This window comes from Taudactylus pleione, unplaced genomic scaffold (genome assembly GCF_031769625.1).
Source record: "Taudactylus pleione unplaced genomic scaffold, aTauple2 ptg000209l, whole genome shotgun sequence".
In the NCBI taxonomy this organism is placed as follows: Eukaryota; Metazoa; Chordata; class Amphibia; order Anura; family Myobatrachidae; genus Taudactylus; species Taudactylus pleione.
The window spans coordinates 700,340-717,500 of NW_028284611.1; the positions used below are offsets into that span (position 1 = coordinate 700,340).

At 42.1% G+C, this 17,161-nt stretch overlaps 1 protein-coding gene across 7 annotated transcripts in view; it reads right to left on the reverse strand.

The window, feature by feature from the left end:
• LOC148517798 (RING finger protein 112-like) overlaps positions 1-17,161 on the reverse strand; it is a 74,346-nt gene that overhangs the window by 40,090 nt on the left and 17,095 nt on the right. Inside the window, exon 1 of one of the 7 annotated variants that reach the window (XM_088478157.1) lies at positions 13,466-13,508. The exons of 5 other annotated variants lie outside the window; for them this stretch is intronic. The gene's annotated coding sequence lies outside the window, so the exon portion shown is untranslated. Of the gene's footprint in view, positions 1-13,465; positions 13,509-17,161 lie in introns of those variants that run through there. One more of the 7 variants, XM_088478162.1, reaches the window with a different exon arrangement.

A 17,161-nucleotide genomic window follows, 5' to 3' on the forward strand; every position in this document is an offset into this window, starting at 1 on the left:
ACTGTAATATAACCAGACACTATGTATACTCCCTGTATCTCTGTATTCCTGATCTGTGTCTTCTCTCTCACTGTAATATAACCAGACACTCTGTATACTCCCTGTATCTCTGTATTCCTGATCTGTGTCTTCTCTCTCACTGTAATATAACCCGACACTCTGTATACTCCCTGTATCTCTGTATTCCTGATCTGTGTCCTCTCTCACACTGTAATATAACCAGACACTCTGTATACTCACTGTATCTCTGTATACTCCCTGTATCTCTGTATTCCTGATCTGTATCCTCTCTCACACTGTAATATAACCAGACACTCTGTATACTCCCTGTATCTCTGTATTCCTGATCTGTGTCTTCTCTCTCACTGTAATATAACCAGACACTCTGTATACTCCCTGTATCTCTGTATTCCTGATCTGTGTCCTCTCTCTCACACTGTAATATAACCAGACACTCTGTATACTCCCTGTATCTCTGTATTCCTGATCGGTGTCCTCTCTCACACACTGTAATTTAACCAGACACTCTGTATACTCCCTGTATCTCTGTATATCTCTGTATTCCTGATCTGTGTCCTCTCTCACACTGTAATATAACCAGACACTCTGCATACTCCCTGTATCTCTATATTCCTGATCTGTGTCCTCTCTCTCACTGTAATATAACCAGACACTCTGTATACTCCCTGTATCTCTCTGTATTACTGATCTGTGTCCTCTCTCATACTGTAATATAACCAGACACTCTGTATACTCCCTGTATCTCTGTATTCCTGATCTGTGTCCTCTCTCTCACAATGTAATATAACCAGACACTCTGTATACTCCCTGTATCTCTGTATTCCAGATCTGTGTCCTCTCTCACACTGTAATATAACCAGACACTCTGTATACTCCCTGTATCTCTGTATTCCAGATCTGTGTCCTCTCTCACACTGTAATATAACCAGACACTCTGTATACTCCCTGTATCTCTCTGTATTACTGATCTGTGTCCTCTCTCATACTGTAATATAACCAGACACTCTGTATACTCTCTGTATCTCTGTATTCCTGATGTGTCCTCTCTCACACTGTAATATAACCAGACACTCTGTATACTCCCTGTATCTCTCTGTATTACTGATCTGTGTCCTCTCTCATACTGTAATATAACCAGACACTCTGTATACTCCCTGTATCTCTGTATTCCTGATCTGTGTCCTCTCTCTCACAATGTAATATAACCAGACACTCTGTATACTCCCTGTATCTCTGTATTCCAGATCTGTGTCCTCTCTCACACTGTAATATAACCAGACACTCTGTATACACCCTGTATCTCTGTATTCCAGATCTGTGTCCTCTCTCACACTGTAATATAACCAGACACTCTGTATACTCCCTGTATCTCTCTGTATTACTGATCTGTGTCCTCTCTCATACTGTAATATAACCAGACACTCTGTATACTCCCTGTATCTCTGTATTCCTGATCTGTGTCCTCTCTCTCACAATGTAATATAACCAGACACTCTGTATACTCCCTGTATCTCTGTATTCCAGATCTGTGTCCTCTCTCACACTGTAATATAACCAGACACTCTGTATACTCCCTGTATCTCTGTATTCCAGATCTGTGTCCTCTCTCACACTGTAATATAACCAGACACTCTGTATACTCCCTGTATCTCTCTGTATTACTGATCTGTGTCCTCTCTCATACTGTAATATAACCAGACACTCTGTATACTCCCTGTATCTCTGTATTCCTGATCTGTGTCCTCTCTCTCACAATGTAATATAACCAGACACTCTGTATACTCCCTGTATCTCTGTATTCCAGATCTGTGTCCTCTCTCACACTGTAATATAACCAGACACTCTGTATACTCCCTGTATCTCTGTATTCCAGATCTGTGTCCTCTCTCACACTGTAATATAACCAGACACTCTGTATACTCCCTGTATCTCTCTGTATTACTGATCTGTGTCCTCTCTCATACTGTAATATAACCAGACACTCTGTATACTCTCTGTATCTCTGTATTCCTGATGTGTCCTCTCTCACACTGTAATATAACCAGACACTCTGTATACTCCCTGTATCTCTCTGTATTACTGATCTGTGTCCTCTCTCATACTGTAATATAACCAGACACTCTGTATACTCCCTGTATCTCTGTATTCCTGATCTGTGTCCTCTCTCTCACAATGTAATATAACCAGACACTCTGTATACTCCCTGTATCTCTGTATTCCTGATCTGTGTCCTCTCTCTCACACTGTAATATAACCAAACACTCTGTATACTAACTGTATCTCTGTATTCCAGATCTGTGTCCTCTCTCACACTGTAATATAACCAGACACTCTGTATACTCCCTGTATCTCTGTATTCCAGATCTGTGTCCTCTCTCACACTGTAATATAACCAGACACTCTGTATACTCCCTGTATCTCTCTGTATTACTGATCTGTGTCCTCTCTCATACTGTAATATAACCAGACACTCTGTATACTCTCTGTATCTCTGTATTCCTGATGTGTCCTCTCTCACACTGTAATATAACCAGACACTCTGTATACTCCCTGTATCTCTCTGTATTACTGATCTGTGTCCTCTCTCATACTGTAATATAACCAGACACTCTGTATACTCCCTGTATCTCTGTATTCCTGATCTGTGTCTTCTCTCTCACTGTAATATAACCAGACACTCTGTATACTCCCTGTATCTCTGTATTCCTGATCTGTGTCCTCTCTCTCACAATGTAATATAACCAGACACTCTGTATACTCCCTGTATCTCTGTATTCCTGATCTGTGTCCTCTCTCACACACTGTAATTTAACCAGACACTCTGTATACTCCCTGTATCTCTGTATTCCAGATCTGTGTCCTCTCTCACACTGTAATATAACCAGACACTCTGTATACTCCCTGTATCTCTGTATTCCAGATCTGTGTCCTCTCTCACACTGTAATATAACCAGACACTCTGTATACTCCCTGTATCTCTCTGTATTACTGATCTGTGTCCTCTCTCATACTGTAATATAACCAGACACTCTGTATACTCCCTGTATCTCTGTATTCCTGATCTGTGTCCTCTCTCACACTGTAATATAACCAGACACTCTGTATACTCCCTGTATCTCTCTGTATTACTGATCTGTGTCCTCTCTCATACTGTAATATAACCAGACACTCTGTATACTCCCTGTATCTCTGTATTCCTGATCTGTGTCTTCTCTCTCACTGTAATATAACCAGACACTCTGTATACTCCCTGTATCTCTGTATTCCTGATCTGTGTCCTCTCTCTCACAATGTAATATAACCAGACACTCTGTATACTCCCTGTATCTCTGTATTCCTGATCTGTGTCCTCTCTCACACACTGTAATTTAACCAGACACTCTGTATACTCCCTGTATCTCTGTATTCCAGACCTGTGTCCTCTCTCACACTGTAATATAACCAGACACTCTGTATACTCCCTGTATCTCTGTATTCCAGATCTGTGTCCTCTCTCACACTGTAATATAACCAGACACTCTGTATACTCCCTGTATCTCTCTGTATTACTGATCTGTGTCCTCTCTCATACTGTAATATAACCAGACACTCTGTATACTCCCTGTATCTCTGTATTCCTGATCTGTGTCCTCTCTCACACTGTAATATAACCAGACACTCTGTATACTCCCTGTATCTCTCTGTATTACTGATCTGTGTCCTCTCTCATACTGTAATATAACCAGACACTCTGTATACTCCCTGTATCTCTGTATTCCTGATCTGTGTCTTCTCTCTCACTGTAATATAACCAGACACTCTGTATACTCCCTGTATCTCTGTATTCCTGATCTGTGTCCTCTCTCTCACAATGTAATATAACCAGACACTCTGTATACTCCCTGTATCTCTGTATTCCTGATCTGTGTCCTCTCTCACACACTGTAATTTAACCAGACACTCTGTATACTCCCTGTATCTCTGTATTCCAGATCTGTGTCCTCTCTCACACTGTAATATAACCAGACACTCTGTATACTCCCTGTATCTCTGTATTCCAGATCTGTGTCCTCTCTCACACTGTAATATAACCAGACACTCTGTATACTCCCTGTATCTCTCTGTATTACTGATCTGTGTCCTCTCTCATACTGTAATATAACCAGACACTCTGTATACTCTCTGTATCTCTGTATTCCTGATGTGTCCTCTCTCACACTGTAATATAACCAGACACTCTGTATACTCCCTGTATCTCTCTGTATTACTGATCTGTGTCCTCTCTCATACTGTAATATAACCAGACACTCTGTATACTCCCTGTATCTCTGTATTCCTGATCTGTGTCTTCTCTCTCACTGTAATATAACCAGACACTCTGTATACTCCCTGTATCTCTGTATTCCTGATCTGTGTCCTCTCTCTCACAATGTAATATAACCAGACACTCTGTATACTCCCTGTATCTCTGTATTCCTGATCTGTGTCCTCTCTCACACACTGTAATTTAACCAGACACTCTGTATACTCCCTGTATCTCTGTATTCCAGATCTGTGTCCTCTCTCACACTGTAATATAACCAGACACTCTGTATACTCCCTGTATCTCTGTATTCCAGATCTGTGTCCTCTCTCACACTGTAATATAACCAGACACTCTGTATACTCCCTGTATCTCTCTGTATTACTGATCTGTGTCCTCTCTCATACTGTAATATAACCAGACACTCTGTATACTCCCTGTATCTCTGTATTCCTGATCTGTGTCCTCTCTCACACTGTAATATAACCAGACACTCTGTATACTCCCTGTATCTCTCTGTATTACTGATCTGTGTCCTCTCTCATACTGTAATATAACCAGACACTCTGTATACTCCCTGTATCTCTGTATTCCTGATCTGTGTCTTCTCTCTCACTGTAATATAACCAGACACTCTGTATACTCCCTGTATCTCTGTATTCCTGATCTGTGTCCTCTCTCTCACAATGTAATATAACCAGACACTCTGTATACTCCCTGTATCTCTGTATTCCTGATCTGTGTCCTCTCTCACACACTGTAATTTAACCAGACACTCTGTATACTCCCTGTATCTCTGTATTCCAGATCTGTGTCCTCTCTCACACTGTAATATAACCAGACACTCTGTATACTCCCTGTATCTCTGTATTCCTGATCTGTGTCTTCTCTCTCACTGTAATATAACCAGACACTCTGTATACTCCCTGCATCTCTGTATTCCTGATGTGTCCTCTCTCACACTGTAATATAACCAGACACTCTGTATACTCCCTGTATCTCTCTGTATTACTGATCTGTGTCCTCTCTCATACTGTAATATAACCAGACACTCTGTATACTCCCTGTATCTCTGTATTCCTGATCTGTGTCTTCTCTCTCACTGTAATATAACCAGACACTCTGTATACTCCCTGTATCTCTGTATTCCTGATCTGTGTCCTCTCTCTCACAATGTAATATAACCAGACACTCTGTAAACTCCCTGTATCTCTGTATTCCTGATCTGTGTCCTCTCTCACACACTGTAATTTAACCAGACACTCTGTATACTCCCTGTATCTCTGTATTCCAGATCTGTGTCCTCTCTCACACTGTAATATAACCAGACACTCTGTATACTCCCTGTATCTCTGTATTCCAGATCTGTGTCCTCTCTCACACTGTAATATAACCAGACACTCTGTATACTCCCTGTATCTCTCTGTATTACTGATCTGTGTCCTCTCTCATACTGTAATATAACCAGACACTCTGTATACTCCCTGTATCTCTGTATTCCTGATCTGTGTCCTCTCTCACACTGTAATATAACCAGACACTCTGTATACTCCCTGTATCTCTCTGTATTACTGATCTGTGTCCTCTCTCATACTGTAATATAACCAGACACTCTGTATACTCCCTGTATCTCTGTATTCCTGATCTGTGTCTTCTCTCTCACTGTAATATAACCAGACACTCTGTATACTCCCTGTATCTCTGTATTCCTGATCTGTGTCCTCTCTCACACACTGTAATTTAACCAGACACTCTGTATACTCCCTGTATCTCTGTATTCCAGATCTGTGTCCTCTCTCACACTGTAATATAACCAGACACTCTGTATACTCCCTGTATCTCTGTATTCCTGATCTGTGTCTTCTCTCTCACTGTAATATAACCAGACACTCTGTATACTCCCTGCATCTCTGTATTCCTGATGTGTCCTCTCTCACACTGTAATATAACCAGACACTCTGTATACTCCCTGTATCTCTCTGTATTACTGATCTGTGTCCTCTCTCATACTGTAATATAACCAGACACTCTGTATACTCCCTGTATCTCTGTATTCCTGATCTGTGTCTTCTCTCTCACTGTAATATAACCAGACACTCTGTATACTCCCTGTATCTCTGTATTCCTGATCTGTGTCCTCTCTCTCACAATGTAATATAACCAGACACTCTGTATACTCCCTGTATCTCTGTATTCCTGATCTGTGTCCTCTCTCACACACTGTAATTTAACCAGACACTCTGTATACTCCCTGTATCTCTGTATTCCTGATCTGTGTCCTCTCTCACACTGTAATATAACCAGACACTCTGTATACTCCCTGTATCTCTGTATTCCTGATCTGTGTCTTCTCTCTCACTGTAATATAACCAGACACTCTGTATACTCCCTGTATCTCTATATTCCTGATCTGTGTCCTCTCTCTCACAATGTAATATAACCAGACACTCTGTATACTCCCTGTATCTCTGTATTCCTGATCTGTGTCCTCTCTCACACACTGTAATATAACCAGACACTCTGTATACTCCCTGTATCTCTCTGTATTCCTGATCTGTGTCCTCTCTCACACTGTAATATAACCAGACACTCTTTATACTCCCTGTATCTCTGTATTCCTGATCTGTGTCTTCTCTCTCACTGTAATATAACCAGAAACTCTGTATACTCCCTGTATCTCTATATTCCTGATCTGTGTCTTCTCTCACACTGTAACATAACCAGACACTCTGTATACTCCCTGTATCTCTGTATTCCTGATCTGTGTCCTCTCTCTCACACTGTAATATAACCAGACACTCTGTATACTCCCTGTATCTCTGTATTCCTGATCTGTGTCCTCTCTCACACTAATAAACCCAGACACTCTGTTTACTCCCTGTATCTCTGTATACTCCCTGTATTCCTGATCTGTGTCCTCTCTCACACACTGTAATATAACCAGACACTCTGTATACTCCCTGTATCTCTGTATTCCTGATCTGTGTCCTCTCTCTCACACTGTAATATAACCAGACACTCTGTATACTCCCTGTATCTCTGTATTCCTGATCTGTGTCTTCTCTCTCACTGTAATATAACCAGACACTCTGTATACTCCCTGTATCTTCTCTCTCACTGTAATATAACCAGACACTCTGTATACTCCCTGTATCTCTGTATTCCTGATCTGTGTCCTCTCTCTCACACTGTAATATAACCAGACACTATGTATACTCCCTGTATCTCTGTATTCCTGATCTGTGTCTTCTCTCTCACTGTAATATAACCAGACACTCTGTATACTCCCTGTATCTCTGTATTCCTGATCTGTGTCTTCTCTCTCACTGTAATATAACCCGACACTCTGTATACTCCCTGTATCTCTGTATTCCTGATCTGTGTCCTCTCTCACACTGTAATATAACCAGACACTCTGTATACTCACTGTATCTCTGTATACTCCCTGTATCTCTGTATTCCTGATCTGTATCCTCTCTCACACTGTAATATAACCAGACACTCTGTATACTCCCTGTATCTCTGTATTCCTGATCTGTGTCTTCTCTCTCACTGTAATATAACCAGACACTCTGTATACTCCCTGTATCTCTGTATTCCTGATCTGTGTCCTCTCTCTCACACTGTAATATAACCAGACACTCTGTATACTCCCTGTATCTCTGTATTCCTGATCTGTGTCTTCTCTCTCACTGTAATATAACCAGACACTCTGTATACTCCCTGTATCTCTGTATTCCTGATCTGTGTCCTCTCTCTCACACTGTAATATAACCAGACACTCTGTATACTCCCTGTATCTCTGTATTCCTGATCTGTGTCCTCTCTCACACACTGTAATTTAACCAGACACTCTGTATACTCCCTGTATCTCTGTATATCTCTGTATTCCTGATCTGTGTCCTCTCTCACACTGTAATATAACCAGACACTCTGTATACTCCCTGTATCTCTGTATTCCTGATCTGTGTCCTCTCTCACACTAATAAACCCAGACACTCTGTTTACTCCCTGTATCTCTGTATACTCCCTGTATTCCTGATCTGTGTCCTCTCTCACACACTGTAATATAACCAGACACTCTGTATACTCCCTGTATCTCTGTATTCCTGATCTGTGTCCTCTCTCTCACACTGTAATATAACCAGACACTCTGTATACTCCCTGTATCTCTGTATTCCTGATCTGTGTCTTCTCTCTCACTGTAATATAACCAGACACTCTGTATACTCCCTGTATCTTCTCTCTCACTGTAATATAACCAGACACTCTGTATACTCCCTGTATCTCTGTATTCCTGATCTGTGTCCTCTCTCTCACACTGTAATATAACCAGACACTCTGTATACTCCCTGTATCTCTGTATTCCTGATCTGTGTCTTCTCTCTCACTGTAATATAACCAGACACTCTGTATACTCCCTGTATCTCTGTATTCCTGATCTGTGTCTTCTCTCTCACTGTAATATAACCCGACACTCTGTTTACTACCTGTATCTCTGTATTCCTGATCTGTGTCCTCTCTCACACTGTAATATAACCAGACACTCTGTATACTCACTGTATCTCTGTATACTCCCTGTATCTCTGTATTCCTGATTTGTGTCTTCTCTCTCACTGTAATATAACCAGACACTCTGTATACTCCCTGTATCTCTGTATTCCTGATCTGTGTCCTCTCTCTCACACTGTAATATAACCAGACACTCTGTATACTCCCTGTATCTCTGTATTCCTGATCTGTGTCTTCTCTCTCACTGTAATATAACCAGACACTCTGTATACTCCCTGTATCTCTGTATTCCTGATCTGTGTCCTCTCTCTCACAATGTAATATAACCAGACACTCTGTATACTCCCTGTATCTCTGTATTCCTGATCTGTGTCCTCTCTCACACACTGTAATTTAACCAGACACTCTGTATACTCCCTGTATCTCTGTATATCTCTGTATTCCTGATCTGTGTCCTCTCTCACACTGTAATATAACCAGACACTCTGCATACTCCCTGTATCTCTATATTCCTGATCTGTGTCCTGTCTCTCACTGTAATATAACCAGACACTCTGTATACTCCCTGTATCTCTGTATTCCTGATCTGTGTCCTCTCTCTCACAATGTAATATAACCAGACACTCTGTATACTCCCTGTATCTCTGTATTCCTGATCTGTGTCTTCTCTCTCACTGTAATATAACCAGACACTCTGTATACTCCCTGTATCTCTGTATTCCTGATCTGTGTCCTCTCTCTCACAATGTAATATAACCAGACACTCTGTATACTCCCTGTATCTCTGTATTCCTGATCTGTGTCCTCTCTCACACACTGTAATTTAACCAGACACTCTGTATACTCCCTGTATCTCTGTATTCCAGATCTGTGTCCTCTCTCACACTGTAATATAACCAGACACTCTGTATACTCCCTGTATCTCTGTATTCCAGATCTGTGTCCTCACTCACACTGTAATATAACCAGACACTCTGTATACTCCCTGTATCTCTCTGTATTACTGATCTGTGTCCTCTCTCATACTGTAATATAACCAGACACTCTGTATACTCCCTGTATCTCTGTATTCCTGATCTGTGTCCTCTCTCACACTGTAATATAACCAGACACTCTGTATACTCCCTGTATCTCTCTGTATTACTGATCTGTGTCCTCTCTCATACTGTAATATAACCAGACACTCTGTATACTCCCTGTATCTCTGTATTCCTGATCTGTGTCTTCTCTCTCACTGTAATATAACCAGACACTCTGTATACTCCCTGTATCTCTGTATTCCTGATCTGTGTCCTCTCTCACACACTGTAATTTAACCAGACACTCTGTATACTCCCTGTATCTCTGTATTCCAGATCTGTGTCCTCTCTCACACTGTAATATAACCAGACACTCTGTATACTCCCTGTATCTCTGTATTCCTGATCTGTGTCTTCTCTCTCACTGTAATATAACCAGACACTCTGTATACTCCCTGCATCTCTGTATTCCTGATGTGTCCTCTCTCACACTGTAATATAACCAGACACTCTGTATACTCCCTGTATCTCTCTGTATTACTGATCTGTGTCCTCTCTCATACTGTAATATAACCAGACACTCTGTATACTCCCTGTATCTCTGTATTCCTGATCTGTGTCTTCTCTCTCACTGTAATATAACCAGACACTCTGTATACTCCCTGTATCTCTGTATTCCTGATCTGTGTCCTCTCTCTCACAATGTAATATAACCAGACACTCTGTATACTCCCTGTATCTCTGTATTCCTGATCTGTGTCCTCTCTCACACACTGTAATTTAACCAGACACTCTGTATACTCCCTGTATCTCTGTATTCCTGATCTGTGTCCTCTCTCACACTGTAATATAACCAGACACTCTGTATACTCCCTGTATCTCTGTATTCCTGATCTGTGTCTTCTCTCTCACTGTAATATAACCAGACACTCTGTATACTCCCTGTATCTCTATATTCCTGATCTGTGTCCTCTCTCTCACAATGTAATATAACCAGACACTCTGTATACTCCCTGTATCTCTGTATTCCTGATCTGTGTCCTCTCTCACACACTGTAATATAACCAGACACTCTGTATACTCCCTGTATCTCTCTGTATTCCTGATCTGTGTCCTCTCTCACACTGTAATATAACCAGACACTCTTTATACTCCCTGTATCTCTGTATTCCTGATCTGTGTCTTCTCTCTCACTGTAATATAACCAGAAACTCTGTATACTCCCTGTATCTCTATATTCCTGATCTGTGTCTTCTCTCACACTGTAACATAACCAGACACTCTGTATACTCCCTGTATCTCTGTATTCCTGATCTGTGTCCTCTCTCTCACACTGTAATATAACCAGACACTCTGTATACTCCCTGTATCTCTGTATTCCTGATCTGTGTCCTCTCTCACACTAATAAACCCAGACACTCTGTTTACTCCCTGTATCTCTGTATACTCCCTGTATTCCTGATCTGTGTCCTCTCTCACACACTGTAATATAACCAGACACTCTGTATACTCCCTGTATCTCTGTATTCCTGATCTGTGTCCTCTCTCTCACACTGTAATATAACCAGACACTCTGTATACTCCCTGTATCTCTGTATTCCTGATCTGTGTCTTCTCTCTCACTGTAATATAACCAGACACTCTGTATACTCCCTGTATCTTCTCTCTCACTGTAATATAACCAGACACTCTGTATACTCCCTGTATCTCTGTATTCCTGATCTGTGTCCTCTCTCTCACACTGTAATATAACCAGACACTATGTATACTCCCTGTATCTCTGTATTCCTGATCTGTGTCTTCTCTCTCACTGTAATATAACCAGACACTCTGTATACTCCCTGTATCTCTGTATTCCTGATCTGTGTCTTCTCTCTCACTGTAATATAACCCGACACTCTGTATACTCCCTGTATCTCTGTATTCCTGATCTGTGTCCTCTCTCACACTGTAATATAACCAGACACTCTGTATACTCACTGTATCTCTGTATACTCCCTGTATCTCTGTATTCCTGATCTGTATCCTCTCTCACACTGTAATATAACCAGACACTCTGTATACTCCCTGTATCTCTATATTCCTGATCTGTGTCCTGTCTCTCACTGTAATATAACCAGACACTCTGTATACTCCCTGTATCTCTGTATTCCTGATCTGTGTCTTCTCTCTCACTGTAATATAACCAGACACTCTGTATACTCCCTGTATCTCTGTATTCCTGATCTGTGTCCTCTCTCTCACACTGTAATATAACCAGACACTCTGTATACTCCCTGTATCTCTGTATTCCTGATCTGTGTCCTCTCTCACACACTGTAATTTAACCAGACACTCTGTATACTCCCTGTATCTCTGTATATCTCTGTATTCCTGATCTGTGTCCTCTCTCACACTGTAATATAACCAGACACTCTGTATACTCCCTGTATCTCTGTATTCCTGATCTGTGTCCTCTCTCACACTAATAAACCCAGACACTCTGTTTACTCCCTGTATCTCTGTATACTCCCTGTATTCCTGATCTGTGTCCTCTCTCACACACTGTAATATAACCAGACACTCTGTATACTCCCTGTATCTCTGTATTCCTGATCTGTGTCCTCTCTCTCACACTGTAATATAACCAGACACTCTGTATACTCCCTGTATCTCTGTATTCCTGATCTGTGTCTTCTCTCTCACTGTAATATAACCAGACACTCTGTATACTCCCTGTATCTTCTCTCTCACTGTAATATAACCAGACACTCTGTATACTCCCTGTATCTCTGTATTCCTGATCTGTGTCCTCTCTCTCACACTGTAATATAACCAGACACTCTGTATACTCCCTGTATCTCTGTATTCCTGATCTGTGTCTTCTCTCTCACTGTAATATAACCAGACACTCTGTATACTCCCTGTATCTCTGTATTCCTGATCTGTGTCTTCTCTCTCACTGTAATATAACCCGACACTCTGTATACTACCTGTATCTCTGTATTCCTGATCTGTGTCCTCTCTCACACTGTAATATAACCAGACACTCTGTATACTCACTGTATCTCTGTATACTCCCTGTATCTCTGTATTCCTGATCTGTGTCTTCTCTCTCACTGTAATATAACCAGACACTCTGTATACTCCCTGTATCTCTGTATTCCTGATCTGTGTCCTCTCTCTCACACTGTAATATAACCAGACACTCTGTATACTCCCTGTATCTCTGTATTCCTGATCTGTGTCTTCTCTCTCACTGTAATATAACCAGACACTCTGTATACTCCCTGTATCTCTGTATTCCTGATCTGTGTCCTCTCTCTCACAATGTAATATAACCAGACACTCTGTATACTCCCTGTATCTCTGTATTCCTGATCTGTGTCCTCTCTCACACACTGTAATTTAACCAGACACTCTGTATACTCCCTGTATCTCTGTATATCTCTGTATTCCTGATCTGTGTCCTCTCTCACACTGTAATATAACCAGACACTCTGCATACTCCCTGTATCTCTATATTCCTGATCTGTGTCCTGTCTCTCACTGTAATATAACCAGACACTCTGTATACTCCCTGTATCTCTGTATTCCTGATCTGTGTCTTCTCTCTCACACTGTAATATAACCAGATTCTCTGTATACTCACTGTATCGCTGTTTTTCCCTGCACTCAGTGGCGTACACAGGAAGACGGAACAGAAAGTGAAAGCGAGTTAGTGACACCTCCTGCCTCACGCTATTGGGCTACATATGATGATTGGCAGCAGTGAGACTCCTACACAACGTTATAGTTTCAGATGATATCTGAGCCGTGTAGTCAGGCACTGGGGGAATATAACACTTGGCTGTACAGGGATTAGGATCAGGGCAGGAAGTGATCACTGGGACAGATTAAACAGTCTCATCTTGTACTAACATGGGATGTACAACAACATTCACTGGGAATGACTTTGGGGCTGATGTACTGTATTAACCAATGTGAATAGACCCTGTTTCTTTCCATCAGACATAGTTGCATTTATCGCCATCTTTTTGCTTTTTTAATTGTCTTATGTATCATGTATTTTCGGAAAAAACGGTAATGTGATAAACCCCCTGAATTGTGATAATTATCGCATTTTAGTTTTGAATTAGATAATGGGAAAACAACTGCGTAGTTGATTTTTTCATATTCCGATAAAATAAAATAGCAACTGATTGCGCCTTACCCCCATTATGAAGCTGTTATATATAAAGAAAAAAAAGATATATACATTTCATTTAGTATCATTTCAGTGTATTTTCATCAACATGTAGATCTTACTAACTGCTTTGGGACTCGATTATATTTATAGATGTGTGCCGACCCTCGTGTTTTGGTTTTGGATCTGGATTGGTTTTCCCAAAACCTCACCTCCGTGTTTTGGATCTGGATTTTTTCTTTAAAAAAATCATAAAATCAGCTAAAATCACATAAAATTGGCCTTTTTTGTTCCTACAGTATAATTAACCTCAATAACATTTATTTCCAGTAATTTCCAATCAATTTTGACCACCTCACAATATTATTTGCTTCATCTAGTTAAGGCCAAAAGGTTGCATCCAGCTAGCTGGCTGATTAAGCTAAGTGACACAGTGGGCGGCACTAACATGTGGCAGTTCAGCTTCTAATTTCCAACACGGATACAGTGTGTTATACAGTGTGGGTTGGATACACCAATAGTGAACTTACTGTGACAGCAGTGTCGGCAGAGCGGGGTTGCTGACGGTATCCTCAGTACATGGAATGGCAGTGCTGCGGTGCTGGCTGTGTTCTCAATGAATGGTACTGGTGATGTTGGCAGTTTAGGGGTGCCAGCGGTGTCTTTAGTGCTGGTTTGCTGGCTGTGTCGGCAGTGTGGGGGTTGCTGGCGGTGTCCTCAGTACATGGAATGGCAGTGCTGCGGTGCTAGAAGTGTTCTTAGTGAAGAGTACCGGCAGTGTTAGCAGAGTGGGGGTGCCAGCGGTGTCCTCAGTGCAGGTTTGCTGACTGTCGGCAGTGCAGGGGTGTTCTCAATGCATGGTGCCGGCGGTGTCAGCAGAGTGGGGGTGCCAGTGGTGTCCGCAGTACATGTGTGCTGACAGTGTCAGCAGTGCAGGGGTGCTAGTGGTGTCCACAGTGTGGGAGTGTCGGCAGTGTGGGGGTCGCTGATGGTGTCCTCAGTACAGGGGTGCCGGCAGCGGGAGATGCTGTCAGTGGGGGTGCCGGCAGTGTCACGTGGTGGGGGATGGTGGGCACCATCTTCTTGTTTTTCTGCATTTTCAATGGGCTTATCGCTAATTGGCTGAGAGCAGTGACAGATGGCTCTCGCAGCCAATCAGCATTAAGCCCGCTCAATACAAAAACCTCATGACCCAACAGCAGAGTCGCGAGGTTTTGCCTCAGGTGAGGGATCTGGAGCAGGCAGGGAGATCTGCGCTGTGCCCAGATCGCCCCGGATCCCTGAAATTCGGGTGGGTTCGGATCTCTGAGATTCCAACCCGCTCATCTCTATTTGGATGCAAGTCAGGTTTATGACCATACATGCCGACTTGCTGGCAGCCCCTTCTGGGAGGGGGCTGCCAGGTCGGTCCAGCAGGGAGGGTGCGGGCGGCTGTTCTGGGTGGAGCGGGGGCGTGTCCGCGCATTCACGTCATCGCGGCCCCGCACCCCCGCTTTATAATGCCGATATTACCGGCATTACAAAGCAGGGGCCAGGGTTACAATGACGCAACTTAATGCGAATTCCATCATCGTAACCTGAACTGCCCACTTTTACATGCGGTGGTGGTGGGGTAGCGGGGGGCGGCGGATGATGCGGGAGACTTGCCTCCTCTTGCGGGGGTGTCGGAAGCGGCACCCAATTTTTGGAAGGCTCCCGAGAGACCCAGGAGAGTAGTTAAGTATGTTAATGATACGCCTCTCAGATGTAGCAGTATACGCCTATCACATGTATGACACACCTCTCAGATGTAGCAGTACACGCCTATCACATGTATGACACGCCTCTCAGATGTAGCAGTACACGCCCACCACATGTATGACACACCTCTCAGATGTAGCAGTACACGCCCATCACATGTATGACACACCTCTCAGATGTAGCAATACATGCCTATCACATGTATGACATGCCTCTCAGATGTAGCAGTACACGCATATCACATGTATGACACGCCCTTCAGATGTAGCAGTACACGGCCAGTTTACCGCCGCGCTCATAGGTGCTGCTTTCACAATCTCCATGAAATGCTTTTTTAAAAGTAGGCAAGTATGACTCAGAGACTGGTGAAAAAGCTATATTGTGGTGTCACATAAATTTCCAACGTTTCGGAACACGAAGTCCCTTTGTCAAGGTGTTCACACATTGTCGAAGCTGAATAATTGAGTGCGACAAGTTCAGTTTAAAATTTAATCGCAGCGACGCCATCTTGCGAATGGCCGCAAGACTCCATTTTGGAAATGAGATCGCAAGACACCATTTTTGTGGTCAGCATTAATTCAAGTTATAACTCAGGAGCTAAGAACAGATGGCAATGTTTTTGTTAACCTACCAAGGGCAACGGGAAAAACCAGCTTTCTGAGTAAAAGTAAATAAGAAGAGACAATGGGTATTTTTACATACAAATTGGGAATCCCTGGATGCAGATAAAGTATAGTTGTGGCAATTGTAATATAATATCTACACAATTGGATTTGCCTGAATCCTAGACAGGATGGCCCCAAATCCCACAGTTTGAGGTGATAATACATTTGCATTTCACATAAGAGTCTGTGAGAACAAAAGAGGTTTTGTTTTTCCTTTGAACACACAACAGGTGGGGGCCTGCTGACAGAGGGCATGTAGAACTACAACCCTCAGCCATCCACACTGCTGGATGTTCACTTCGTGTATGAGAGATTATGCACTTAAATCTCACCCATTAATAACTAACGTCCTTATACCAAACCCCGAATACCCACACACTACATATTCGCACATAAGGTTCCATAAGCATCAAAATGTATGATTCAAGAAGGTTCAGTTAGTTTAAATGCTAAGAAATAAAGATATTTGTTAACTAAGGAATTATACAAGATAAACATGTCATTCTTGGAGTTGTTCTGATGCATACTCTTTCCACAGTTTCCCGATGCTATCGGTGAGGAGATCGCATTATGCATTCTCGAGTTATGGACCGCAGAACCTACAAGCAACCAAAATGTATATTTTAGATTCAACTGTTAGGATGCTAAAGGAGGCGTTACCAGAAAGACTCCGGCTGTTAGAGGCAGGTAAAGTCTATTTGAAACAACCTGTTAAATGTGTCGTTACATATGCTTCTCCTCTGGGAACCAATGAGAT